Raw genomic sequence first — 27,864 nt, forward strand, 5'->3', positions numbered from 1 at the left:
TCTCCCTGTTCCCTGCATGGCCCTCTGTCTCTGGCAGCGCTCAGAGTCCCAGGTCCTGAAGGTGGAATTTGGCGGGAGAGTGCAGTCACCCGGCAGAATTCTGATCGCGAGCGTGGGGATGGAGGGGAGGTACGAGAAAGCGAGGGAGAGAACACGGGGAGCCAGGCAGTTATTTCCTAGCGGTCAAAGTGTATTTGTTTGTGTGGATAGAAATAGTGGCGACGCACTGATCACTTGGGTTTTTTGTGTTTTCTGTTTTCTCTCTGATGGTCAGTCTTTGGCCCCCTCCTGTCCCGTCAGCCATGCACACCCGTCAACCAGGCGTCCCCGGGCCTGTTAACTTCAGAGATAAGTATTCCAGCCAGGAAGCAAGCTTGAGGTGTCTGAGAGCAGCCTCCCAGGCCATCTTGATTTCACTGCTGGCCTTGACCTTCTGCTGTGGCAGAGTGTGACTTACTTCCTCCTTCTCAGTGCTTTCTTTCTTGGCGTTCCAGCCGCTGCTCTGCTTTGAGCTTTCGCTGAGCCTCTTCACCCTGCCCCACATCTACCAAATAATGGATTATTATTATTATTATTATTATTATTCCGATCCTGGTGCTTGAACTCAGGGACAAGGAACTCAAGGTTAGTGCTCTACCACTTGAGCCACGGCTCCACTTCTGGCTTTTTCTGGTGGCTAACTGGAGTCTCACAGACTTTGTGGGACTTTGAACCTTGATCCTCAGCTCTCTATCAGTGCCTGGCTTTCAGTAATGTATTATTGCTGTATGTCTGTGTGATCTCAAATGGGATTAGTGTTCAAGTTATTTGTCATGGATGTAAAACATATCTTTTAGAAAGACAGTGAATAATTTCAAATTATGGTGAAACGGTGCGTGAGTAATCTCAGTGAAAGCTGTTGATCATTGGAGTTGGGGGGGGTGGTCAGGGAAAGAGGAAGCAATAAAGAAAGCTGTCTAATTAAAATATAAAATATGCATGTATTGAATACTAGAAATCCATTGGTATAATTCATACATAGTAGGGAAAACAAGAATGACAAGGTAGTAAAATAGGTTCAGCTGGGGAGTGGGTACCAATGGGGGAACCCCAGAGGGGGTGAGTGAGGACCAAGAGTTTATTTGCATGTATGATAACAGAACAATAAGCCAGACACTATAATCCTAGCTACTCAGGACGCTGAGATCTGAGGATTATGGTTTGAAGCCAGCTAGAACAGGCAAGTCCATGAGACACATATCTCTAAATTAATTACCAAAAAGCTAGAAGTGAAGCTGTGGCTCAAGTGGTAGAGCATTAGCCTTGAGCACAAAAGCTCAGGGACAGCTCAGGCCCTGAGTTCAAGTCCCCAGGACTGGCACAAAGCAACAACAACAGAATAATGAAACCTGTGGAAATTGTTTTCGGAATTAGGAAGTGGAGGAGGTTTTAGGAAGAGGGGCAGATTTGATAAGGACACATTGTATGAGCGTATGGAAATGTTACAATGAACCCCTGTTATAGCCAGTAGTTCACACCTACTCAAGAGGCTGAGGTCTCGGGGATTGTCATTTGAAGCCAGCCTGGGCAGAAAAGTCATCTCTAAATAGCCAGCAACAAGCTAGGCTAGAGGCGCAGTTCAAATGGTAGTGCACCAACTATGGTCAAACAAGTCAAGCAAGCATGCTGCACTGGTACTGGCCAAAATAAATAACTAAATAAACAAATAAGAAAGGAAAGAAGAGAAAAAAGAAGAAAGACACCCCAGCACAAATTATGCGAATAAGAAACCACATGTTTTGAACGATACCACCTTGTACCAGTTAGACAACTTAATGGATACAAGGTGATATCACTCAAAATTTCAAAGGGCGCACAGGGCGAGGGCGTATGGGTATGTACGTGTGCTCATTAGAGTAAGAAGCCAAGTGGCTAATAATCATAAACTCTGAGTACAATATTCTTGCTGAAAAACTTCTGTAGTTTTTCTGAACAGTCTTCGCCACATAAAATATTTAGTATTTGCTTAATAAACATATGTATATCTATAAATAAGACATATTTATTGAAAATATAACCTAGGTGAATAATCTAAAAGCATGTAAAGAGGGAATCTAAAAAATCTCAATACTCAGAAATAGCTACTATTAAGGTCTTAGTGTAACTAAAATATTTAGACTTTTTCCTAGTTGGTACAGCTCTGTGTGGTTGGGGTTTTCTTGCTCTTTGGGGCATAAGTGACAGAGCATCCCTAGTAAGTTTAGCCAAAAAGAGAATCTATGTGGAGGATGGGAAGGGTTTGGTGAGCACTGGGGCAGTTGCCTCTGCTTTTGGATCCAGGAGGCTGAAGCTGTCTGGAGCTAGGGCTTCTCTGATGGCTGTCCTTTCTACAGGACTGTGGTGAGGACACTTGGGGGTCTGCCTACAATGCTTCTCCAAGTCTTCCCACCTCTTCTAGTGCCTGGAACCCCCCCCCCAACCCCCAAGTCAATGTGGCACTTCAGTGTGTGTGCGCGCATGCATGCCATTATTGGGGCTTAAGCTTAGGACCGGAGTTTTTGCCCTTAGCTTTTTGTTCCCCCCCACTCAAGGCTGGCATTCTACCACTTGAGCCCCAGTTCTACTTCTGGCCTTTTTGGTGGTTAATTGGAGGTAAGAGTCTTATGGACTTTCCTGCCTGGGATGGCTTTGAACCACAATCCTCAGATCTCAGCTTCTTGTGTAGCTAGGGCTGTAGAAATGGTCCACCAGTGCCCTGCTCACTTGTTTCTAAATAAGCTCTGACCACTACTTCTTTTGGCTCATCTGCTATAGCCCTCTTCTGGACACAGGTCTTTTCTGCTTTTCTGAATCGGAGTACAGCCTCGCAGTTTACAGATACTCATTTCTAGCAGTGTTCAGAGTCCCTAGCTGTATTTGAGACCCAATTCCTGAAGATGGAATTTGGCCAGAGAATGCAGTCACACAGTAGAATCATGATTGTGAGTGTGGGTATGTAGGGAAGGTACGCATTCAGAGAAAGAGAGGGAGAGAACACGGGGAGCCAGGCAGTTATTTCCTAGCGGTCAAAGTGTATTTATTTGTGTGGATAGAAATAGTGGTGATGCACTGATAACTTGGGTTTTTTTTTTTTCAATTTATATTGTCAAGGTGATGTACAAAGGTTGCAGTTACATAAATCAGATGTTAAGTACATTTCTTTTTGGCTAGTTCTGGAGCATGAACTCAGGGCCTGGGCACTGTTTCCGAGCTTCTTTTGCTCAAGCCTAGCATTCTACCACTTGAGCCACAGCACTACTTCTGGTTTTTCTCTTATGTGGTATTGAGGAGTCGAACCCAGGGCTTTATGCACTCTAGGCAAGCATTCTACCACTATGCCACATTCTCAGCCCCTTGAGTATATTTCTTTTTGAACAGTGTCACCCCCTCCCTCACTTCCTTCCAGTTTTTTCCCTCCCCCCAAGCTGTATAGTTCATTCCCAAAATAGTGTTTGGTAAGTATCACTGCTGAATTAATTCACCCTTTGTCCCACCATTTCCCCTTACCCTCCCCAAACCAGATAAACTTACATACCAGACAAAGGGTACATAAAGAAATCAGCGATAAATGGAAAAAATAAACACCTCAAACAGCACAATAAAAAACCTCTTGTTTCTGTTTCTTGGAGTTCATTTCAATAAGCATCATTTTATATGATCATATGCACATAGGTATTGAGTCATTTTGATCTTCTGCTAAGAATATCCTTCTTTGGCCTCACTGTGTGGATGTCTGGAGTCCTGTTTAATTTTCATGTCCAATTATCTTGTCTTTTACCATCCATTATGTTTATGTGTAGATTTATAGGCCTATTGTAATTACTACAAATGAGGGATACCATACAACTATATTTCTTTGGATCTGGCTAACTTTTCTTTATCTATCTATCTTTTGATCGATCTATCTATTTCTTTCTTTCCACTTCCTTACAAATGGAGCAATGTCATTCTTTATGATGAAGCATATAATTCCATTGTGTATGTTTACCACATTTTCTTGATCCATTCGTCCATCAAAGGGCATCTAGGTTGATTTCCTTAGCTATGGTAAACAATACTGCAATGAACATGGTTGTACTGGTGGCTTTAGTGTGGCCTGTATAAAGGCCCAGGAATGGGATTGCTGGATCATAGAGAAGCTCTATGTTTAGTCTTTTTTTTTTTTTTTTGGATGCAAAAAGCTTTATTTCATTTGGTCCAAGGCTTGGGAAGGGCTCCGGGGTGGTTAGTTAGGAAGTTGCCCAGTGGCTAGAGGGAGAGGCTCAAGGTGGAAACGCTGATGTCACGCGATGCACAGATGGCGCCCAAAGGCTGCTGGACTCCGGAGTCTTCTAGTCGTGCTTGAGGGTGAGATGTTTGAAGAGACACTCGCCCAGCCCAGCCTGAGGGGAAGCTAGCCTGCCAAGGTTGGTTAGGTGGTCGCCCATCTTCTTGATGAGCTTCTCCTCTTCATGCAGGAAGTGGTTCTCTAGGAAGTTACAGAGATGGGGGTCTGTGCGTGCAGAACCCAAGGCATGAAGATCCAAAATGGCTTGGTTCAGGCTCTTCTCCAGGGCCAGGGCGGCTTCCATGGCCTCCACGGTTTCCCCCAACTCATCTTCAGAAGGCTTCTGCACATCCTGGAGCAGCACGCGGCCCCCACGCCGGTTCTGCATCTTCAGGAGGCGGTGGGTGCCAGCTCCAGACACGAGTGGCCCGTGCCCTCCAGAGCCACATCATCCCAAACGAAATAGTAGCCCAGAGAGAGGAGGCCCTCAAATGCAAGTTGACCAGGCGGTTGACAGCAGCCACCACCTAAGTGGAATAATTCTGACGAATCTGGGAGCTCATGGCTAGACTCAGAGCTAAACACACACACACACACACACACACACACACACACACACACACACACACACACACACACAACGGCGATGGTTGGTCCTGGAAGCAGGAAAAGGGCGAGGAGATAAGGGTCAGAGGTTGTGAGTGGAGAGGAGATTCGAAGGCAACTGGTGATGGAAAAGAGGAGTCCCCGGGTCTGTTCCATCCAAACACTATAGACTCAAGACACAGACCCGTGGGACTGGTACATCTGCTCTGTTTAGTCTTTTGAGGAGCCTCCATACTGCTTTCCTGAATGGTTGAACAAGTTTACACTCCCACCAACAGTGTAGTAGTGTTTCCTTTTCACCACATCCCAGCCAGCATCTGTTACTGTTAGTTTTCTTGGTAATGGCCCTTCTAACTGCGGTGAGGTGGAATCGCAACGTTGTCTTGATTTGCATATCTTGTATGGCCAGAGATGTTGAACATCTCTTCATATCTCTAATAACTTGGTTTCTTTTGCTCTAAAGAAATCAGGACTTGATTTTTACTGTGGCCATCCTGCCTTCTGCCTTCCATTTAGCTTTTCTGCTCCTTTCCTGGGTTCCTGGATTTCCTTCCTCATTCCTCATACTAGTCAAGGCCTTGCACCAATATAGACCTTGCATTTTGAATTCTTTAGGGTGTGTGTGTGTCAGACCTGAGACTTGGACTCAGGGCCTGGGCACTATGCCCACACTTTTTTGTGCAAGGCTAATGCTCTACCACTTTGCCCATGCTCCACTTCTGACTTTTGGTGATTATTGGAAATAAGAATCTCACAGACTTTCTTGCCTGGGCTGGCTGTGAACCACGATCCTCAGATCTCAGCCTTCTGAGTAGCTAAGATTATAGATGAGAGCCACTGGTGCCTGGCTGCACTTTGGAGTCTTATTCCCAATAAGAGAGACCTGCTGGTGCCAGTAGCTCATGCCTATAATCCTAGCTACTCAGGAGACTGATAGCTGAGGATTGCACTCTGAAGCCAAGCCGGGCAGAAGAGTCCCTGGAAGACTTTTATCTCCAGTTAACCACTCAGGAGCCGGGAAGGGAGCTGGGGCTCACGGTGGTAGAGTGCTAGCCTTGAGCAAAAGAGCTCAGGGACAGCGCCCAGTTCCTGAGTTTAAGCCCCACAACTGGGGGTGGGAGACAGAGAGAGAGAGAGAGAGAGAGAGAGAGAGAGAGAGAGAGAGAGGAGAGACACTTGACGTATGCACATAATATTAATGCCACTAAGCAAGCTTTCTTCCAGTATTGGAATGGAACCCAGGCCCTTCTGCGCCCTAGACAAGGTTCTCTTCCACTGAGCTATATTCCTAACCAAAACATCCTCTTTTTGAGCAAGAGCTAGTGGAAGGAATTCCATTTGTTCAAGATTTTCTTCAATGTTATCATCAAGGAACAAAGGCAACAGACGCAATCACCTGGCTTTTGGGTGACCCTGTCAGCGTACTCCATGCATATACAGGCCTTTGATCACACCCACGGGGCCACTGGAGATGGGGAGGGAGATACATCCTACCTGGAGAAGCAGGGCAGAGCTCAGAGCGGAAGTAGCTTTTGACACGAGCGAAGAAACCAAGGGTCCTTGGCGGGGGGGTGGGGGGGGGGGAGAAATAGCAAGAGAAGAGTGGCTTCAACGGGGCTGAAGCGGGGATGAGGGGCGGAAGATAAGGCAGGACGGGCAGGTGTGGGCAACCAGGGCAGGGCAGGTTGTGTATATCTGCACAAAGGAACCAAGGACCCCAAAGCTCACGTCTCTTTGGTCTGATGTTCCCGTACATGTTGACCAAGCCCTGAGCTGAATGACGCTGCTCCTTAAAGGTTTTTCTGGTGAGTAAGAACAGCCAGGGCCGCTCTCCCCGCAGACCTCTGAGTCAGCTCAGAACCCACGTGGGGCCCGGCCCCTGTTACTCTCTGTTGAAATGGCCGCTGACCCTCTGCTCGGGGTGGAGGGAACTTCCCGGGTCGTCCTGGGACCCCGCTACCAGGATGGCAGCCTGCTGAGCGGGTGGCTTTCACTGGCGAGCACAGGATTTCTTTCGTGGAACGACAGGAGTTTGTTAGACAAATGACAAGTTCAAGGCTCGCTTAGGATGCGCGACCTCTCACCCCGTCCTCTGACCAAAATACCTTGGGTCTGCAGCGACCGAGCGTGGTGGTGGCCAAGGTGCCCTGTGGGATTCCTGCCCTGCCCCTGGCATTTGGAAAGTTAGCCCAGGCCCTCTGCGGTCTTCACGCGATGTGTCAGGCTGTTCTCCAGGGCTCTCAGCTGGACACCGGCGAGGGCCGTCCACTCGGAAGGGCCTTAGTGGAGCGCAGATGAGGCTGTACTGCTGCCTATGGCCTCCCGGTCCATCCTTCCTGCTGGAGTGGGGTCAAGAAGGAAGAAGATCCCTTTCTAGGGAGTCGGTGATTATGGCTAAAGGAATTCTACAGGAGTCATGGTTAGATGACTTACTGTTCTATGTTTATGTTATAAAATTCCCCAAGATAACTTTGACATACTCTGAAAACAAATATTGCTCATCTCTTTTGCCTACTCCCTGCAAGATTGCATTTGTGATCTTTATCAAGGAAGTGTTGTCACGGCTTTGGAGGGAAATACTGGAAGCCAGCACGGGGGGTTCAGCTTCCGGAGGAACCATGGAACCAGCATTCATCGTGCGGCCTGTGGTGTGTGCGCCGATGGGGTCAGGCCTCAAGCTCTCATTTGGCTTTGCCTCTCAAGACTAGGGCTCTCCCACTTTAGCCATACCTCCACTTGCAGCTTTTAGTTGGTTAGTCTTCCAGGCTGGCTTTGAACTGGGATCCTCAGGTCTCAGCCTGTAGAGTCACTAAGATTACAGACGTGAGCTACCAGCGCTCACTCGGTTGTGTTAATAGAAATGGTTTCTGAAGAGTCAGAGCCGTGTGAGCATGACTAGCCTTCCCACCTGAGACTTAGGAAGCGAGCCAGAAATAACCCCTCGACCTGAAAGGAGGCGCAGCAGTGGTTCTGGATTGCGCAGGAGAACTGGAGTCTGCACCCGATGGAGAAGCTTCGTGTACACTAACAGGACAGCAGTCAGGTGTGAATGTACCTCTTCAGTCAATTAGTGTAGCTCCTGTAGACCCATGATTTTTGTAATACCTTATGAAACCACACATTTGTATGCTGGCAAGGGCTACAACATTTATTTGTCTGGGTCCTCGGTACCCTGGAGGTGGCCTTGCCTTGGGCAGCATGGAGAGGTCCTAGACCCCTACCTCTCATTCCTGTGAGTATTCCTATCCCTCTTGGCCTTGAGGGACAGGCGCTGCTTACCCAATGACCCAGGGCCCTGTCTTCTGTGTTTATGTGGCTGCCTAACTCCATAGACCAGCTCAACTTGGGGGAACAAGAGATGAGGAATCGTACGAGAGCTGGACTGGGGGATGAACCGGTCGCAGGTCAGGAGGAAAGGGAGGATGGTGAGAGAAGGCATGCCAAATGGCTGCGCCATCAACCTGGACGTGACCTGGGCTCTTTCTGTCTTTCACTCCCATCCCCTAGTCAATGAGTCATCATGTCCAACCAGTTTTGCTCTCTCTGTACTAGGGCTGCGCAGAGCAACAGAACCAATAGGAGATACATACATACACACATGCATAATGACATACATACTCACACATACACACACATTATCCACATGTACACATACCATAAGGTTTTAAGGGAATTGCCTTATTGTGGGAATTGGCTCAAATAATTATTGAGACAGAGAAGTCCCACTGTCTACACTTTGCAAGTCGGGGCTGTAGGAAAGCGATAGTGAATTCAGCCCAAGTTAAAGGCCTGAGGACTAGAAGCTCCGATGTTTGAAGGTAAGACTTTCCTCCTGGTCGCTGCTGTATGCTTTAGGTGCGTGGAATGTCCGGCTTGGAAAAAATCATACTAAGTGAAGTGAGCCAGACCCAAAGAAACATGGACTCTATGGTCTCCCTCATAGGGAAGAATTAGCACAGGTTTAGTCTAGTCACAGCAGGGGATCACAAGAGCCCAATAGCTATGTCCTTATGAACACAAAAGATGATGCTAAGTGAAATGAACTCCATGTTATGGAAATGAGTGATATATCACTGTTGTAATTACTTTCAACATGCCACGTGGAACCGTAGCTTCCATTGTTGATGATCCTCTTGTATCCCCTTCCTGTGGTTGTCCCCGCACTATCACTGTATCTCATCTGAGTACCCTGGATACTGTGTATACTGGTATTAGAACTAGGGAAGTGAAAGGGAATACCAAAATTGAGAGACAATGGATAAAAAGATAAAGGACTCCAAAAGCAATACTTTCAAAACTGTTTGGTGTAAACCAACTGAACAACTCATGCGGGGAGAGGGAAAGGGGGAGGGGGAGGGGGGAATGAGGGAGGAGGTAACAAACACTACAAGAAATGTATCCAGTGCCTAATGTATGAAACTGTAACCTCTCTGTACATCACTTTGACAATAAATAAGAAAAAAAAAGACTTTTCCTATCTCAGGAAGACAAATAATTTACCTTTCTTCTGCCCTGTTGTTCTGTTTGCTCTCAAGAGATTGGCTAATGCCTCCTTACACTGTTGAGGGTGGGTCTTCTTTAGTCACTATAACAATCCAATGCTAATATCTTTTGGAAATAACTCCATAGACACATTCAAATATTCTATTTTGTTAGCTATCTGGGCACCCTAGAGTCCAGGCAAATAGAATTTCCATCAAAAAACTCTTCCAACTTTCCTCTTCTCTTTATTCCACGGCACCTATGTCGGTGGGTGTGTTAGCTTTTTGTTTCTCTGAGAGAAACAATTTAAAAAGAGGCTCATAATTTCAGAAGCTTCATCCTAGGGAAGCCCCTAATATATTAAGTCCCTGGACAAATAAATTTTGTGAAGTCCTCGTTAGCATGAACAATTTGATTTTATAATGTAGTGCAAAACTCACGGGCCCACATGGTCAGCTTGTTCCATGGCTATGGGCATGAGGCTAGCAGGTGGGGCAGAACTCATGATGATGGGAGCAGATGGAGGAAAGCTGTCAGACAGGAAGCAAAGAGACTCCTACAAACCCAGGAATTATGAGAGAGTTCAGGAGGGTCACAGTTCAAGGCCAACCTGAGCAAAAAAGCTGAGAACTCTTCTCAAACAACCTGGTGGTGCTGGCTCATGCTTGTAATTCTAGCTCCAGAGGAGGCATAGGTAGTAGGGTGGTCTGAGGCTGGCCCCAGGCAAGAAGCGCAAAACCTTGTCTAAAAAAATAACCAAAGCAGCCAAACCCTGCTGGTTCACGCCTGTCATCCTAGCTACTCGGGAGGCTGAGATCTGAAGATCACAGTTTGAAGCCAGCTCAGGCAGGAATTCTGTGAGACTCTTATCTCCACTAAACTGCAAAAAATACCAAAGTGGAGCTGTGGCTCACGGCGGTAGAACACTTGAGCACAAAAGCTCAGGGGCAGCGTCCAGGCCCAGAGTTCAAGCCCTCAGACCCGAAGGAAAAAAAATGAAGTTACTGGGACTTGAACTCAGGGACTCCTGTGATCCCTTAGCGTCTTCTGCGGAAGGGTAGCATTCTACCCCTTGAGCCACACCTTTACTTCTGGCTTCTTGCTGGTAGGTTGGAGATAAGAATCTCTCAGATTTTTTTCTGTTCCAGCTGGCTTTCCTCAATCAATCCACAGATCCCAGCCACCGAGTAGCTAGGATTACAGGTGTGAGTCACCAGCACCTGGCAGTTTTATTCATTTTAATGGGCCACAAATGTCTGGATCCCTAGAGATGGAAAGAAGCAAAAGTTTAGTTTTGTTCACAAATATTAGTTCTGGAGCTTTCATTGTTAGGCACCAGGAGCTGTCAGACGGCTGGGGTTGAGACTCAGTGATGTGTGTGTGTGTGTGTGTGTGTGTGTGTGTGTGAGCACATGTGTGTGCTTGTGTATTCACACCTGCAGCCTTGAGACACTGCAGGGAATTTCCAGTTTATGTTGCCAGCAACTAAAAGGCAGATTCTTTTTTTAAAAAATTCTTTCTGGGTCATAAACTGCAGCTGGGTGATGAAATTTGTTCATTCCTGCTCACTACTCAATCACATTGGGTCACCCATATGGTTGGCCTGGGTTGTCCTTTAGATCTGAACCAAAGGGACGGGCTTTCTTTGGTATGGTTGGGGGCCTGTGTGTATGTCCGTGGTGTTATCTGGCAGGATCTGAAAAGGCAGGAGGATTGCTCTTATTGTCTTTGTTCTTTAATGATAGCATGAAGGAGTCAGCTGGAATGCATGGAGTTTCTTTCACTTGGTCTTGCTCAAAAAGAAACTATTGGGCTAAGGAAATAGCTCAGTGGGAGAGTGCTTTGGTGTTCCCGCTGTCTGTCTGTCACCTCTCCCCAGGCCCCTTGCCTCCTCTCTCTCAGGCTCCGGTGTGAAGTCCTCACTGCAACGTCCTCCACCCAGAAGCCACCAGGAGCCCAGCTGTGGCTGAGCACTGGGTTTATGGCTTGTGGCAGTGGAGGGGAACACGGCCCGGGGCACTGAGGGCGTCTTAGTGAGGGGGTGTCAGAAACACGTAGCGGCTTGGGGCCTGTGTGTGTCTCGATCCAGCCCCGCTACAGCGTGCTGTTGCCTGAGGTTGATGTCCTGTGACGTTGTTTACGTTCAGCACGAGCTGAACGCCTCGGCCTGGCGGGGGTGTCGCTCAGACCCGGGCAGCAGGGTCACCGTTTCCTTTCCCGTCACGGGGGCCTGGCAGGGCGCAGGCAGTGGGTGGGAAGAGGGCCGTGCACATGGAGCGGCTCGCCGGGCTTCCACTCGGGTGCCCGGCCAGCAGCGGGGGAGTGGACCCCGTCCCGGCCCGCTGCGGACGCCTCAGGGAGAAGCCCACGCTGGCTTCTGGCACCTTCCACACCGTTGGTGGCCGGGCCAGCCGAGGGCTTACTCATCATCCTTTGCTTTTGTGCCTCTGGCAGAGGATGCAGAATGCTGCCCGTGTTCACTGGAGTGTGAGACCTGCAGGCCTCTGGCGGGGAAATAGTTAAACAAAGAAACAGCAGCAGGTTTGTGTGTCTCAGGGCCCCCGGAGGACGTTGGCCCCCATGGTGGGGGGGGCCCTGCCTTGTGCACTTCATCTGAGCCTGGCTCCTCTCAAGACTCGCCCCATCTCTGCCGCCCAATGCCCAGCAGAGGCCGAGGAAGGCCATTGGCTTCCAGCAATGAGCCTGGAGGGGGACCCCCCCCCCAGGAAAACCCCCACAAAACAAAACAGGGGAGATGCAGTCCATCAGTGAGCACACCACTGAGATGAAGAACCAGAGGCACAGAGGGGTGGACTAGCTGGCCTAGAAATGCACAGCAGATGAGTACAGAGGAGCGTTTCAGATCCGGTCTGTCTCATCCCCAGGCCTGTGTTCCGGCCCCTGAACACAGGCTGCTCTCGGTGTGGCTTTAAGGGGTGTCGGGACCCGTCCTGAGAGCCGTCTTGTCCTAATGGCCACCCATGTCAAGCCTCTGATGCTCAGAAGGGCCGGGCAGGAAACAGCGACCTCCACAGAACTGGTCCAGGCCGGGGGGTGGGGGGGGCTCTGCCCCCCGGGGAAGCAGGGCGGGCAGGGGCGAGGACTGCCAGATGGGCGCTGCCATCCTCCCAGCTCCCAGATCCGCAGGTTTCGGGGTGTAGGGAACCGTGGCTTCCTTTCTGACCCTCCGCTTGGCCGAGGGCCACAGCCTCCTCTCCTGGCCACCAGGGGGCGGTGTTCACCGGGAAGCGTCTGCAGAGGAGCCTCTCCTAGTCCTCTGCGGTGGCACCCAAGGTCAAGGCGGCGCCTGCTCTTATCCTCCCCACAGCTCTGTTCTGAGGAGAAAGGATCAACTGAGGACCGGGTGAGGATGGGGTCTCTTCTGCGTGCCTCCCCTTTCGGAGAGCCACTCGCAGTGTGTGTGTGTGTGTGTGTGTGTGTGTGTGTGTGTGTGTGTGTGTGTGTGTGTGTGTGTATGTGTGAGAGAGAGAGAGAGAGACAGACAGACAGACAGGCAGGCAGACTCCAGACCCTTGGGGGCATCTATGCTGAGAGGTGAGAGGAAGCTTGGTCCATGGCCCTGGAGGGTTGATCTCACCATCTCTCCTCTTTTGCATTTCATACAAGGAACTGTGGGAGTTCCCTACCGGTCTAACAACCGTGACACAGTTCAGTCCTTGACTTCCAGGGAAGCTGGTATAATGAGTTCATGCTGTAGCCTTCCTTCTGTTCCAAACACACATCAAAAACAAACAAAATAGAAAGAAATGATACACAAAAGGACATAGCTGGGCCCCAGACCAAAGTGGCTATGTCTGTGTATTAGCAGCGGATCAAACATGGGAAGTGCAAATGGGCAGGGGGCGGGCGGTGGGGGGCTTGCCAGGGGGGTCTTCAAATGGCAGTCGCTACCAGAGGCATGGTCCCTGGTAGCTAGAGCTGACGCCACGCAGCCAGACTGGAGCTCGAGATTTGGGGGGACGGAGACCCACTCCATTTGTGTGTGTGTCTAGACTGAGGCTTGAACTCAGGGCTTCACACTCTTGCTTAGCCTTTTCGCTCAAGGCTGGCACTCTACCACTTGAGCCACACCCCCATTTTCTATTTTTTGCTGGTTAATTGTAGTAAGAGTCATAACGATTTATCTGCCATCACAGGCTTCAAACTGGGATCTTCATATCCCAGCCTCCCGAATAGCTAAGATTCCAGGGGTGAGCTACACGCATCAGCCTGACGCAGAGCTGTCCTCTACCTCTGTGTCTGTGCCACTAAGAGGGCGAGCAAGGTCTAAAACACTGTCAACATCTGGTCTCTACTGGGCTTAGGAGAATTGGAAACAGGGTGAAAAACAGAAATGTGAAACCAAAATAAAAATGATCCTTCAACTCACTGTGAGGTTGTAAATCAAAACATATGGAAAATAAATACTGGCTAGGAAAATCAGTTCACAAAAGTCAACATTTGGAAAATGAATCCGCTTCAAATTAAATTAATTTTGTGACAATCTCACAGAAGTAAAAATAATGCTTAGGAAGCGGAACAAAAGGCAAATAAAAGCTGGGCGCCAGTGACTCAGGCTTGTCATCCTAGCTACTCGGGAGGCTGGGATCTGAGGATGGTGGTTTGAAGCCAGCCAAGGCAGGGAATTGTGTGAGACTCTTATCTCCAATGAACCACCAGAAAACTGGAAGTGGCGTTGTGACTCAGAGTGGTAGAGCACCAGCCTTGAGTGAAAAAGCTCAGGAGAGCACCCAGGCCCGAAGTTCAAGCCCCACGACTGACAAAAAAGGGGTGGTAGTGAATAAAGGCCTTACACCATTGAAAATTGATGAGAAATAGATGGAGGTAGAAAAAAGTGGAGAGGATAAATAGGTATAGAAACAAATGATAGAACTCTGGAAATAAAGAGTTAATCATTGTAAGGTTTGGAGAAAGGAGACCTCCATGTGGTTGTTCCAGCAGAAGAGAGTTTACTAGCAGAACCAAGCCGTCCCTGGCACCAAGTGGAGGTGTGCAGAGGGCCAACTTGTGGCAAGGAAAGAGGTGATATAGGAGACATAGGACGTGGTCCACATGGATGCAGAAGTGACCTCAGGGCCCGGAGAACCTCCCATTGCCCCCTGGGGTCCCAGTGACCAAGATTACAGTGCCGGGTGGGCACTTCTAGCCAGGGACACATGGATGGGAGAGGACAAAGGGACGGGGCCATTTTCAGCGGGGGAGCAGAGGGGCTAACAGTCACCATACTAAAAACAGCAGAGAGAACAAGATGTAGATTAGATATAGAGAGTCACTGAGTTACAAGATTTGATTTGGACATGAACGTGGAGGCCAAGGCTGAAAGCTAGGGAGAGCATGTGGAGGAAGGGAGCTGTAGGTCCCAGAGGGGCCACAGGGGACGCGAAGGGAAGGAATGACAGGGTAGCAGTGGCTAGGGAGGTTGTAGCTGGGGATTTTCCTTGGGGGAGATTACAGAATGCCAAAGGCAAAGAGACCCTTACCATAGCTCTTGAGAAAAAAAAATAACGGGGTGCAATGGCTCACCCCTGAAATCCTAGCTGCTCAGGAGGCTGAGATTGGAAGGCTCACGGCTCAAGGCCAGTCTGGGCAAAGAAATCGGTGAGATACTCCCCTCCTTCCAATTTTAACCAATAAAAAGTCGAGTGTGGTGATTTGTATCTGCCATCCCAGCTCCCCGGGGATCTTACATAGGGTCACAATCAAGGCTCACGTAAGCCACAAAAACGAGACTCTGGAAAAGACTGAGAGCACCAAGGGCTGGGCACGTGGCTCAAGTGGTAGAGTACCTTGCCTAGTAGGCATAGGCCCCAACTTGTTACCACAAAACAAACAAACCCAACAATAAGCATGGAATTCGATAAAAACATGTTGACAGAGCTACATAACCATTGACTGTAAACAAAAACTCTTTAAAATCCCTATCTCTGCCCAGCTCTAAAATTCTGATTTTTATTAAAGACACACATCCTTTTGTTTTTTGTTTTGTTTTTGTGCCAGTCCTGGGGCTTGAACTCAGGGCCTCCGCACTGTTGTTAGCTTTCGTAGTCAAGGCTAGTACTCGACTTGTCATAGCTCCACGGCTAACTTTTTTGCTGGTTCATTGGAGGTAGAGTCTCGGGGACTGGCTTGTCTGGGCTGGCTGTGACCAGTCGTCCTCAGATCTTACCTCCTGATTACAGGATCACAGGTAGGGGCCACCAAGCACCCAGCCACATGTGCCTATTATTAAAAAGTCAAATGATTCTAGAAGGCTCATGTGATCGCCAGTTTCCTGCATGGCTCCCAACAACCCTCATCTACTATGTCGTACCTCACGTCCTCAGGTCAAACCCTCCCCAGACGAATAGGGCTGACCTGCACAACCAGTAGAAAGCTGCAGAAAACAATGGCACATGACACCTGAGGTTAACCAACGGTAGGTGTAAGGTCCACCCCCGGGGGGCTCCATGCAGATGCCCCCCACCTGTTTAAGCCCGTGCCCAGTACCTGCATTAACTAGGTAACGGGCTCACCTGGAGGTAGTTACCTCCTTCTCTGAGGTCAGAACCAACCCACCTGGCCAGATCTCCTACCTTCTCCTGTATAACCCGGCTCAACACAGTCCCCGCTTCCTTTCCTTTTCTCTCTCTTCTCTCTCTTTCCTTTCTTCCCTTCTTCCTTCCCCTCTGTCTCCCCACACCTCCATCTTATGAGGGCTGGCAGTTCGCTTCCCCCCAATAAACTCCTCAACCATGTGGTGGGTTTCCTTCAGTTGTCACCAGTTTTCTCTGGGACTTCTCACCTCAGGGGAAGACAAGCCACATAGTAAGAACACTTAAGCATTGCTGAAGAGGGCTGTATCATGTAGCAAGGAGCGAGCCTCATGGTGTAATCCAGTCAGTGACTTGTCGCTGGCTGCTGGGGGCTCACACCTGTAATCTTGGTTATTCTACAAGATCGAAGTTTGAAGCTAGCCCGTCAGGAACATTCATGAGACTCTTACTGCCAATAAACTACTACTAAGAAAAAGAAAGAAAGAAAAGAAGCAGGAAGTGGCGCTGTGGCTCAAGTGGTAGAGCGCTCACCTTGAGCAAAAAGAAGCTCAGGGACAGCGCCCAGGCCTAGAGTTCAAGTCCCAGGACTGTCTCCAGTTAAATTCTGCTGGGTTCATTGGAGGTAGGAGTCCCACAGACTTTGCTGTCTGGACTGGCTTTGAACTGCTATCCTTAGATCTCCGCCTCCCAAGTAGTCAGAGTTGTAGGTGTGAACTGGGGGCACCTGGACCTCACCAGAGTCTACAGTAACCTCAGGAGAGTTTCAACCAGAACTACCGGCCAAACTGCTCTCCAATTCTTGATTAACCCAAACGATGTGAGCTAACAGGTGTTTATTGTTACACTAAGCTGATAAGCTTGAGGGACGGTTCGTAACAGGTAGCATAGTCCTGGTTCTCACCTACCTAGGTCCCAGTCCTAAAGGCAAGCACTTCTGGCCCCTTTCCTTCATATTTTGTTTTATCTTTATGCTTCTATTTACCTTGTTTATATTCTTCTTACTGTTTTTATCTTAGTCCTGTACTGACTTCCTTTTATGGTAGATGATGCTATTTTTTTTTTCCTCCCAAACTTTCCTTCTCCTCCTTTCAAGGTAGTTATAGCATACATTTTAGTTAGTGCTAATCTTAGCATTACCATAGCCGTGTTATTTCTGGCTATGGTAATGGGATTACATTTCCTTTCTTGTAACTTTTTTTGTTTTGTTTTTTCCTACCGGAATAATGGCCTCTTCTTTTCTGCTGAGATTTCTATTCTCATGAGAAATTCATCTTCCCTCAGAATGTCTGAACTTAGGTATTAACTTAGGTACTTTTTTCCCCCTGAAATTCTTTCCCTGCATCCCGTTGTGGGCTTGCTGTTCCGAGGCCCACTCAACGCTGGTGTCCTGGGCTGCCGTTCTTCACTCTGCAGAGCCACTTGGCCTACACCTTCTGTGCCCCGTGGCTTCCTCTTTGTTTATTCCATATTGCATAGAGTATTTTCTCCAACAGCTGCCTAGCAAGAGCACGTAAAAATCTGGGTGCTGGTGACTCATGCCTGCAATCCTAGCTACGTAGGAGGCTGAAATCTGAGAATCTGGGTTCAAAGCCATTGCAGGCAGGAAGGTTTAGTGAGATTAGCCAGGACAGAGCTGTGGCCGGAAGCACTACCCTGGAGCAAAAATGCTAAACGAGAACACAAGTCCCAGCAGGGACACGAAAACAGTACCAAGTGAGAGTGCCTAAGACTAGGTACAAGCAAAACAAAACAAAGACTAGGTACTCCTTCTGAAGCCATTCATCTCTGAGTCACTCCAGTCATTGCTAGGCTGCACTCTGTATTTCTCTCATAATGTCAGGACACGTTCTTTTTCATTTAGCTTGAGGTGTTACTGTTCAGTGGTCCATTGTGCCCCCGCCCAGCTGAGGACTGAACTTGGGGTCTTGCTCTTCCACCGAGCCAAACCCCCATCCCTGGCCCATTGCTATTTTGATTCCAGAGTCCACATGCAGAATTTCCTCTTCTTTCTGGCAACAAGGTTTGAACTCAGATTTTTTTTTTCTTTCTTTGGCTCAAGGTTGGAGCTCTACCACTTTAGCCACATCCCCTGTTCAGCATTTTTGCTGGTTAGTTGGAAATAAAGTCTTTTGGACTTATCTGCTTAGGCTGGCTTGAATCTTCAGGTCTCAGCCTCCTGAGTAGTTGGAATTATAGGTGTGTGCCACCCATGGCCAGAGCCCCCCCTCCCCCCTTTTGAGGCCTTTTATATCATTGCTCTGACGCATAGTGATTATCTGCCTTCGTCGCTGCCTTCTGAAATTCGTTGTACGGAGACTGTGGAGACCCTATTAAACTAGGAACTCATGTCTTTTTCTTTTCTTGAATCATTCCTTTAGTACTTTTCTCTCTCCTCCATTTCTCCTTATAGATGTCTTGTTACTTGGATGTTGGGTCTCTTGACTGATATCTAGAAGTTTTACCTCTTTCTCTCTCGTTTTCAATCTATTTTGCTTTCAGGGAGATCTTTATTTCCACTTTTTTTTCTATAGTTTTTATTTCTTCTCATATATATTCCGCAGCTCTCTGCTTATCTCTCTAAGGATATTAATTGCATATTTTATTTTTTGAAGCAAGTACTCTGCTTTTTTCCCATTGTTGACACAATGCAGGCCTCAAACTCACAAGAGTGCTGCTTCACCCTCCTCCCACTTGTTTTAGTTTTCTTAAAACTTCCTTCCCTTGTATCTCTCTTCTTTCCCCTCCCTCCCTCCCTCCCTCCCTCCCTCCCTCCCTCCCTCCCTCCCTCCCTCCCTCCCTCCCTCCCTCCTTCCTTCTTTCTTTCTATCTTTCCTCTCTTGTCTCTCACATGGGAAGTTCAGATGTCCTGCAATCCTTTGCTGTGGTTGCAATGCTTGTGTCACTCTCAAATTCCGGTGTTGAAATCCTCACCTGCAATATCGTGATGTAAGCAGGTAATTAGGTCATAGGAGCTGAGGACTCATGGGTGAGGCCAGTGTCCTTACAAAACAGGCCCCAGGGAAAACCCTTATCTCTTCTATTGTGTGAGCAAAGGGCAAGAAGATGCCACCTATGAGCCAGAACGTGGGCTCTCACTGGATGCTGACTTTGCCTTGATCTTGGGCTTCCTAGCTTTCGAATGAAGAGAAACCCGCTTATGGTATTTTGTTATAGCTGCCGGAATGAACTTAAATCACCCTTGCTTGTTGACATGTAGGCTAAAGCACTAAGAAACTCTCTGGGGCTCATTGTATATGGGGGGGCCCTGTTCCCAACAGCGTTCACCGTAGGGTGATCTGGCTGGACCCTTTTCCCGTGAGCCAATAAATCTGTGCAGATTATTTTTTCTCTAGGGCTAGTTGGCTTTTCCAGGGAGGGATCTTCCTTTCTACTCTACTTTGGGCTTTTTGCTGGTTAATTGCAGATAGCCTCCTATATATTGTCTGCCTGGACTGGTTAGAACTGTGATTTTCAGATCTCAAGCTCCTGAATAGGTTGGGACTACAGGCGTCGATCACTGAGGCTGACTTCTGGGGAGGAATCCTTTCATCTGCTGTCGGGGCAGCACGCATGCGTGATCTGGGAACCGTGGGATAGTCCTCCCCGTAGCTTAAACTAGCCCACCCACATCCTTCTGTGGTTCCCCCAGTTGCTATGACTTTGAAGGATTTCACTGTTGGTATCTTTTTATTTCCAACCTCTTGTAGCTAAAGATATAACTTTAAAATGTGTGCTTTTGATTTGCCCCTGTAATTTTAGCTATTCAAGAGGCTGAGATTTTGAGGATTGAAATTTGAAACCAACTCCAGCAGGAAAGTCCATGAAATTCTTATCTCCAATTAACCAAGAAAAATGGGACGTGGACCTGTGGTTCAAGTGGTAGAGCACTAAAACTAAGGAAGAGTGCCCTTTGTGCAAAAAACCTAAGGAAGAGTGCCCAGGACCTGAGTTCAAGCCCCAGACACACACACACACACACACACACACACACACACACACACACACACACACACACACACACGGAAAAATACATGATCATCTTAATAGATGAAGAAAAAGCCTTTGGTAAAATTTGACCTTTTGTCATGGGAAAACTGTTCAAACTGTGACTAGCAGGGAACACCGGTCATGCTAAATGTCACCTGTAATTGCCAGAAGCATATTTGCACTACACAGTCAGAAGCCACTCTTTTAAACTCAGGAATAAGATAAGGATGTCTGTGCTTGTGGCTACTTTCCTACCGTGGACAACCTAGCTATGCTTGAGCAAAAAGAAAAGAAGAAAAGAAAAGGGGGAGAGGGTAGCTAAAAGAACAGTAGCGGAAAAAATCCAAGTCTCTTTTTTGAAGACGATAAATGTCTACATAGGTGATTAAAAACTATTTCTAGGTAAACCACTAGATACATTAAATGAATTCAGACATACTGCTGGTTACAAGGTCAACATAGAAAAATCACTAGTTTTCTTATTCATCAATAGGACCAGTTAGAAAATATAATAGAAGAAACTAAGATCCTCCTCTGTAATGGCAAGGTAAAGCATGAGGTACCCAGAAAGCATGCAAATATTTTAATGAGGGAAATGACACACCATTGGTGAAAGAATAAAAACAAGACCTGAAAAGAAGCGGAGAGACATGTGTTCATGGATCAAAACACGTGGCACCCTGGATAGACCAGCGCCTCCCAAATCCACACATTCAAGGAGATTTCAGTCCAAATGCCAATGAGGTTTTGTTTTAGGTGGAACTTGACAAGCGGACCTGAAAATCTGAATGGAGGATGGACAGGTAGATAATTTTGGAAAAGAACACAAGGAAGTAGGACGTAATCTACAAATGAACAAGACGTCGCGGTATTCTAAAGGAATGGTAATAGAGTGAGGTGCTGCTACAGAACAGAGAGCCCAGGAAGAGACCCACGCACAGATGGGAAAAAGACACAACAGCTGTGATCGCAAATCAGTCGGAGAAAGACATTACTTTTAAAGTAAGCGATGCTTGGAAGATTTATTATTCACATGGAAAGACATAAAATTAAGTATGCTTCCCTACTCTAAAATAAATATAATCCTTAAAACTTTTAGGAGACATTAGAGAGAGCCTTGTGACATTTGGGTAGGCAATGCTTAGTCAGGATGTAAAAAAATGCATAAAAGGAATGAAGCCGGGTGCAAGTGGATCACATCTTAAGACCAGCTAGCTACTCAGGAGGCTGAGATCTGAGGGGCACAATGTGAAGCCAGCCTGGCCAGGAAAGCCCAGGAAACTCTGATCTCCAACTAATCACCAAAAAGCTATGAACGTAAAACACAATTTACTATTATTATCATTGTTTCATGATCACAACAATGTAGAGTTACTGTAGAAGTCCATTTATAAATAAAGCGCTGTGTAAAAATGTGGTACAGCCAGTCCTACAATGGCATTCTACAACAGTATAGAGAAATTAACTGACTCTTCACAATTGTAAAGAGAGCTAAAATGTACTTCTCAGGGACAAAAAAGCTAGTTGCAGAACCCATACAAGAGCATCATATATATTATATAATACACACCACTGTGCTCTGTATTAACTGTATTGGAAAGGCATGTACAAATGGTAAACATTTATGACAGTGATTGCTGCCCTACTGGAGAGGGTGGAGCTTGAGTACAATAGGGCTGTTGGCATTAGCTGTAACATTTCAGTTTCCTAAAACATGGCTGCTGGTGGCAATGCCTACAGTCCTAACACTCAGTCAGGAAGCACAGACAAGAGGATCAAGAATTCAAGGTCAGCCTGGAGTATATATTGAAACCCTGGCTCAAAAAACCATTACTTGAGGCCATGAGATGCTTGCTTCTTATCACCCATGAGCAAAAAGCTCACAGTGGAGGTGGAGCTCCAAAGTGGTGGAGCACTATCCTAGAGCAAAAGAGTCCTGAGTTTAAAGCCCTAGAACTTGGGCATGTGGGAGCTACATGCACACACCACTTGCGTGAAGCACATTTGGTAATGCGTTATAAAGATCACCATTGGTTGCTGGGAGCACGGCATTGCAGTATCTACTGTTCTATTTTGTACTTTTAGCTTTCAACCAACCAATCAATCAATTAATTAATTAGTGTCAGTGCTGGAGCTTGAACTCAGGACCGTACGCTCTTGCTTGCCTTTTTTTTACTCAAGGCTCTTGCTCTACCACTTGAACCATAGCTCCATTTCTGACTTTTTGCTGGTTAATTGGAGGTAAGAGTCTCATGGACTTTTCTGCCCAAGCTGGCTTCAAACCAAGATCCTCAGATCTCAACCACCTGCACCTGGGAGCTTCTACCTTCTTAACAAAATTATAAGTGTTTAATACTTAATTATGGATCATCAGTAAGTGCTACACATCACTAGATGTGCAGATCACTAGAGCTTATTGATTGTTTTCAACTGAAACTTCCTGCCAATTGATTAGTAACTCCCACAAACCCAGATAATCATTATTCTCGCTTCCATTCCACAAATTTGGTTATGTTAGGTAGATATAGGTGGATCATGAAATATTTGTCTTCTTATTTCATTCAGCATATTGTCTTTAGGATTTACCCTTGTTGTCACATATTGTAGAGTTTCCTGCTTTTAAAATACTCTCTCTCTGTGTGTGTGTGTGTGTGTGTGTGTGTGTCAGAGAGAGAGAGAGTTTTTTTCTATATCCATCTATGATGGACACAGTTATTTTTACGTCTTGGCTACTGTGAATTGTGCTTCAAGGAAAATAGATGAGGGATACCTCCTTGAGATGCCAATTTTAACTCATTTGGATAAATGTGATCATATGGCAATACTATTTCTAATTTTAATTTTTTATTTTTTGGTGCTGGTCCTGGGACTTGAACTCAGGGCCAGGGTACTGCCCCTGAGATTTTGACCTGAAGGCTGCTGCTCTACCACTTGAGCTGCAGCTCAATTTCCAGGTATTTGGTGATTAACTGGAGATAAGAATCTCACAGATTTTCCTGCCTGGTTGGCTTTAAACCTCAGTCTTCAGGCTTCAGCCTCCTGAGCAGCTAGTATTACAGGCATGAACTACCAATGCCTGGCTCTATTTATAATATTTTGAGCAACTTCTACATTGTTTCTACAACTTGTTGTGCCACCTTACATTCCCATTAATCATAGGTAGGTTTCACTTTTCTCCATGTTTCTGCTAATATTTGTCATTTATTTATTTACTAGGACATTAAGCATCATGAAGGTATGAGGTAATATCTCATTATTTTGATTAGCATTTTCCAAATGATTATTATAGATTTTTTTGCTTGTTTTGTTTTTTGCCAGTCCTGGGCCTTGGACTCAGGGCCTGAGCACTGTCCCTGGCTTCTTCCCGCTCAAGGCTAGCACTCCGGCTTTTTCTGTTTATGCAGTGCTGGGAATGGAACCCAGGGTTTTGTGCATGGCAGACAAGCAACTTAGTGCTAAGCCACATTCCCAGCCCCGCCCCCACCATTTTTATGTAAACATTTCTTATATAATTTAGAAAGTTCTTAGTAGATCCATGGATTGCAAATATTGTCTCTGATTTTATAGACCGCCTTTATCAAATCAGGGAATTGTGGCCTATAGAACTCACAAATGGCAGGATAGGATGGTAAACCAAAACCTGCCTGACAGGAGTCAGGGGCTTACAGAAGAATGAAGAAACAAGAAGAAGACAGTACAACTTTGGCATCATTTCCTCCTTTTCCATTTCAGTGCCTTTTATTCCCTTTCATTGACTAATTGCTCTGCCTAGATGTTGGATAGACGTGGTTAAAGAGGGCTGGGAATATGGCCTAGTGGCAAGAGTGCTCGCCTCCTACACATGAAGCTCTCGGTTCGATTCCCCAGCACCACATATATGGAAAACGGCCAGAAGGGGTGCTGTGGCTCAGGTGGCAGAGTGCTAGCCTGGAGTGGGAAGAAGCCAAGGACAGTGCTCAGGCCCTGAGTCCAAGGCCCAGGACTGGCCAAAAAAAAAAAAAAAGTGGTTAAAGAGGGCCTCCTTGCCTTGTTCCTGATTTGCAGGAAAAGCTTTCAGCTTTTCACCATTGACTATGGTGTTAACTGTGAGTTATCATATATGGGTTTTATTATCTTGAGGTACTTTCATTCTATGTCTAGTTTGTTGAGTGGATTTTTATTTTGTTTTTGTGCTACTCTTTGGGCTTGAACTCAGGGCCTGGGAACTGTTCCTGAACTTCTTTTGCTCAAGGCTAGTACTTTGTTACTTGAGTCACATTCCACTTCCACCTTTTTCTTTTTGGTGTTTAATTGAAGTTGAGCGTCTTATGGACTTTCCTGCCTAGGCTGGCTTCAAAAAACAATCCTCAGATCTCAGCCTTCTGAGTTGCTAGGATTATAGATGTGAGCCACTGTCACCTGGCTTATTTTATATTTGTGCGAGTACTGGGTCTTGAACTCAGGACTTTGAACCTGGCTTTTTGGCACATAGATGTTGCCCTACCACTTGAGTCACTGTTCCACTTCCAGCTTTTTACTGGTTAGAGATAAGAGTCCCTCAGATTTGTCTACCAAGACTGGCTTTGAGCCTTGATCTTCAGATCGCAGATTCCAGGGTAAAGGTGTGACAACTGATTGAGGATTGTGGTTTTTTTTCTTTTCTTTTCTTTTTTTTTTTTTTAACAGTGATGAGTTTGGACCCCAGAACTTTGAGCCTCTTAGGCAAGCAGTCTATCACTGAGCCATACCCCCAGACCCACTGAGTGGTTTGTTTTGTTTTTGCTGGTCCTGGGGCTTGAACTCATGGCTTCAGAGCTATCATTGAGCTTCTTTTGATCAAGGAACATGAGCCACAGGGCTACTTCAGGCCTTTTCTGAGTAGTTAATTGTCAATAAGAATCTCACAGACTTTCCTGCCTGGGTTGGCTTTGAACCCTGAGCCTCAGATCTACGCCTCCTGGGTAGCTAGGATTATAGGTGTGAGCCACCAGTGCCCTGCTATTTTTTTTTGTTGTTGTTTGTTTTTTATATCATGAAAAGATATTGAACTTTGTGAAATGCTTTTTCTGACCTGCTGAGCTAATATTGTAGATTTTCCCCAACTTAATACATGCATGTACTTCAGTTACACACACACACACACACACACACACACACACACACACACACACACACACACACACCACACATACTGCCAGTAAAGTCCCACATGCTAAAAAATCCATTTGTTGGATATGGTGGTATTGACTGTAGTCCCAACACATGGGAGGCTGAGGTAGGAGAATCATTTGAGTCCAAGAGGTTGAGGTCAGCCTGGAAAAAATACTCAGACCAGTGAAGTTATTTTTTCTTGGCTGTTTCTTTGTTGTAAGGCTTTTGATTAGTAATTAAATCTTCACACTAGTTACAAGTCTCTTCATACTTTCTATTTATTCATTATCTAGTCTCAGTAAGCCATATATTTGTAGAAATCTGTTCACTTCTAAGTTACCTAGCTTGCTGATGGGGAATTGATAAGTCTCTTAGTATTTTTTTTTTCCTGTAGCATCAGGTGTAATGTTTTTGTTTCCTGTTGTTGTTGTTCCCCCTTCTTTTCTGATTTGAGTCTTCTCTTTGTTTTCTGAGATAATTCAGCAAAAGGTCTGTTAATTTTGTTTATCTTTCAAAAAATCAATTTTTGATTTCCCCACTGTTTTTCTGCTCTCTTCCTTTCCTTCCTTCCTTCCTTCCTTCCTTCCTTCCTTCCTTCCTTCCTTCCTTCTTTCCTTCCTTCCCTTCACTCTTCCTTTCTTTCTCTTTCTCTCTCCTTCCCTCCATCTCTCCCCCCTTTCCCCTCCCTCCCTCCCTTCCTTCCTTCCTTCCCCTCCCTCCCTCCCTCCCTCCCTCCCTCCCTCCCTTCCTTCCTTCCTTCCTCTCTCTCTCTTTTCCTTCCTTCCTTCCTTCTTTCTTTTCTTCTTTCTTCCTTCCTGTTCCTGGGGCTTGAACTCAGGACATGGGAGGTTTTCATGTTCATTTCTAGTGGTTTATCACTTGAACCACAGCTCCACTCTGGGTTGTTTTTGTTGTTCATTTGGTTTTTTTTTTTGGGGGGGTGGTGTTAATTGGAGATAATAGTCTCATGAGCTTTCCTACCTGGGCTGGTTTTAAACCGCAATCCTCAGATCTTAGCCTTCTGAGTAGTTAGGATGACAGGCCTGAGCCACTGGCAGCAGGTCTATTTTTTGCTCTCTATTTTGCTTCTTTCTGCTCTTAGCTTCCTTATTTCCTGCCTTTGGCTAACTTTGGTATTCGTTTGTTTTCTGGTTACTTAAAGTGTGAAGTCAGATTACTTATTTGAGATCTTCTTTTTAGCGTAGGAATGTATCAGTATGAACTTCCCTCTTAAGACTGCTTGTGCTGCACCCCCCAGATTTTGGTATTTAGTATTTTCATTTTTGCTTGCCTCAAGCCATTTTCTAGTATCCTTCTGGATTTCTTCTTGGAGCCCATGGTTGTTCAAGAGCATGTTGTTTAATTTTTACATATTTGTGAATTTTCCAATTTTCCTTCTGCTGTTGATTTTTTGTTTCATTCCATTGTGGTCAGAAGAGATACTTGGCAGAATTTCCATCTTCTTTAATTGGTTAGGACTTGTTTAGTGACTGAACATGGGAGTTATCCTGGAGAAAGATCTATTAGGTTTGGGGGAAATATGTATTTTGTGGTTCCTGGGTGGAATGTTCTGTATATGTCTGCAAGATCCAGTTGTCTGTATTTTTTTCAGTTCCCCATTTCCTTATTGATATTATGTCTGAATGCTCTTTCCATTATTGGAAATGTGGGTTCTGAAATATCCCACTATTATGCTGTCTCTTTCTCTCAGTTCTCTCAACGTTGGCATTGACTCTCTGGGTGCTCTGACATTGGGGACATATATTTATAACTTAGACTATTGTGTGTGTGTGTGTGTGTGTGTGTGTGTGTGTGTGTGCCAGTACTGGGGCTTGAACTCGGGGTCTGAGTGCTATCCCTGAGCTTTTTGCGTAAGGCTGGTGCTCCACCACTCGAGTCCATGAGATAAATGTCTCATGGACTTTCCTTTCTCACGAACCTTAGATGTCAGCCTCCTGAGTAGCTTGGATTATATGTGTGAGCCACCAGCACCAGGCATAAATTTGTGGTTTTTTCATTTGTTCTGTTTCTTTCCTTATGTTTGCTTTATTCGAGTATTTGTTGACTGTGTTCATGGTTGAACTTAGATTTTTCTAGTATCTGAGCTAGTATTAGTATCACCCTTAGTAGCTAGTATCACTCTTGTCATCTTAGCTACTCAAGAAGCTGAGATCCGAGGACCGCAGTTCAAAGCCAGCCCAGGCATAAAGACCGTGAGACTCTGCCTCTAGCTAACCAGCAATCGAAGCCAGCCTGTGAGCGTGGCTCGGGTGACAGAGCTCCAGCAGTGAGTAAAGAAACCCGGAGGGAGAGCGCAAGAGCCCGAGTTTAAGCCCTGCTAATCGACACCAAGCAAAGCAATGGGAAAGAAACAAAACCCAAGCTGTGCTCTTCGCGAGAGGCGTGGGATGGGAGTGAACAAGTGGGTGGGGCCGAGTGGGCAACTGGAGGGAGGCTCCGGCAGGAGCTGGTTTGGGGAATGCACCCGTTGTATTCTTGATGGGGAGCCCGTGGGGGCCTCTGGCCGGCTGAGTCTTCATGTGTACGGGGACCAGGATGGGTCTGCAGAGGGCAAGCTCATGGCATCTTTTCTTGGTGGTTCTCCATGCGGGCTGCTTCCGCTCTCTCCAGCAACCAAAGGCCTTCTTTCTTTGGGCACAGTGATCTCCCTTCTATATTTCGCACTGTGTCTTCTTTCTTCAATCCACTCCCATCTTCATCCCATCAACCTTTTGTTTTTAGGAATTTTCCATGATTTCTGTCCCACCAAAGGACCCCTTCATGATTTGAGTTGCAGATTAAAAAAAATTTTTCTTCTTT

At 46.4% G+C, this 27,864-nt stretch overlaps 1 pseudogene; it reads right to left on the minus strand.

Moving 5' to 3' along the window:
• Positions 1 to 4,190: 4,190 nt before the first annotated feature.
• Positions 4,191 to 4,848, minus strand: LOC125351353 (annotated as a pseudogene).
• Positions 4,849 to 27,864: the final 23,016 nt, after the last annotated feature.

Source organism: Perognathus longimembris, chromosome 5 (assembly GCF_023159225.1).
Source record: "Perognathus longimembris pacificus isolate PPM17 chromosome 5, ASM2315922v1, whole genome shotgun sequence".
Classification (NCBI taxonomy): domain Eukaryota; kingdom Metazoa; phylum Chordata; class Mammalia; order Rodentia; family Heteromyidae; genus Perognathus; species Perognathus longimembris.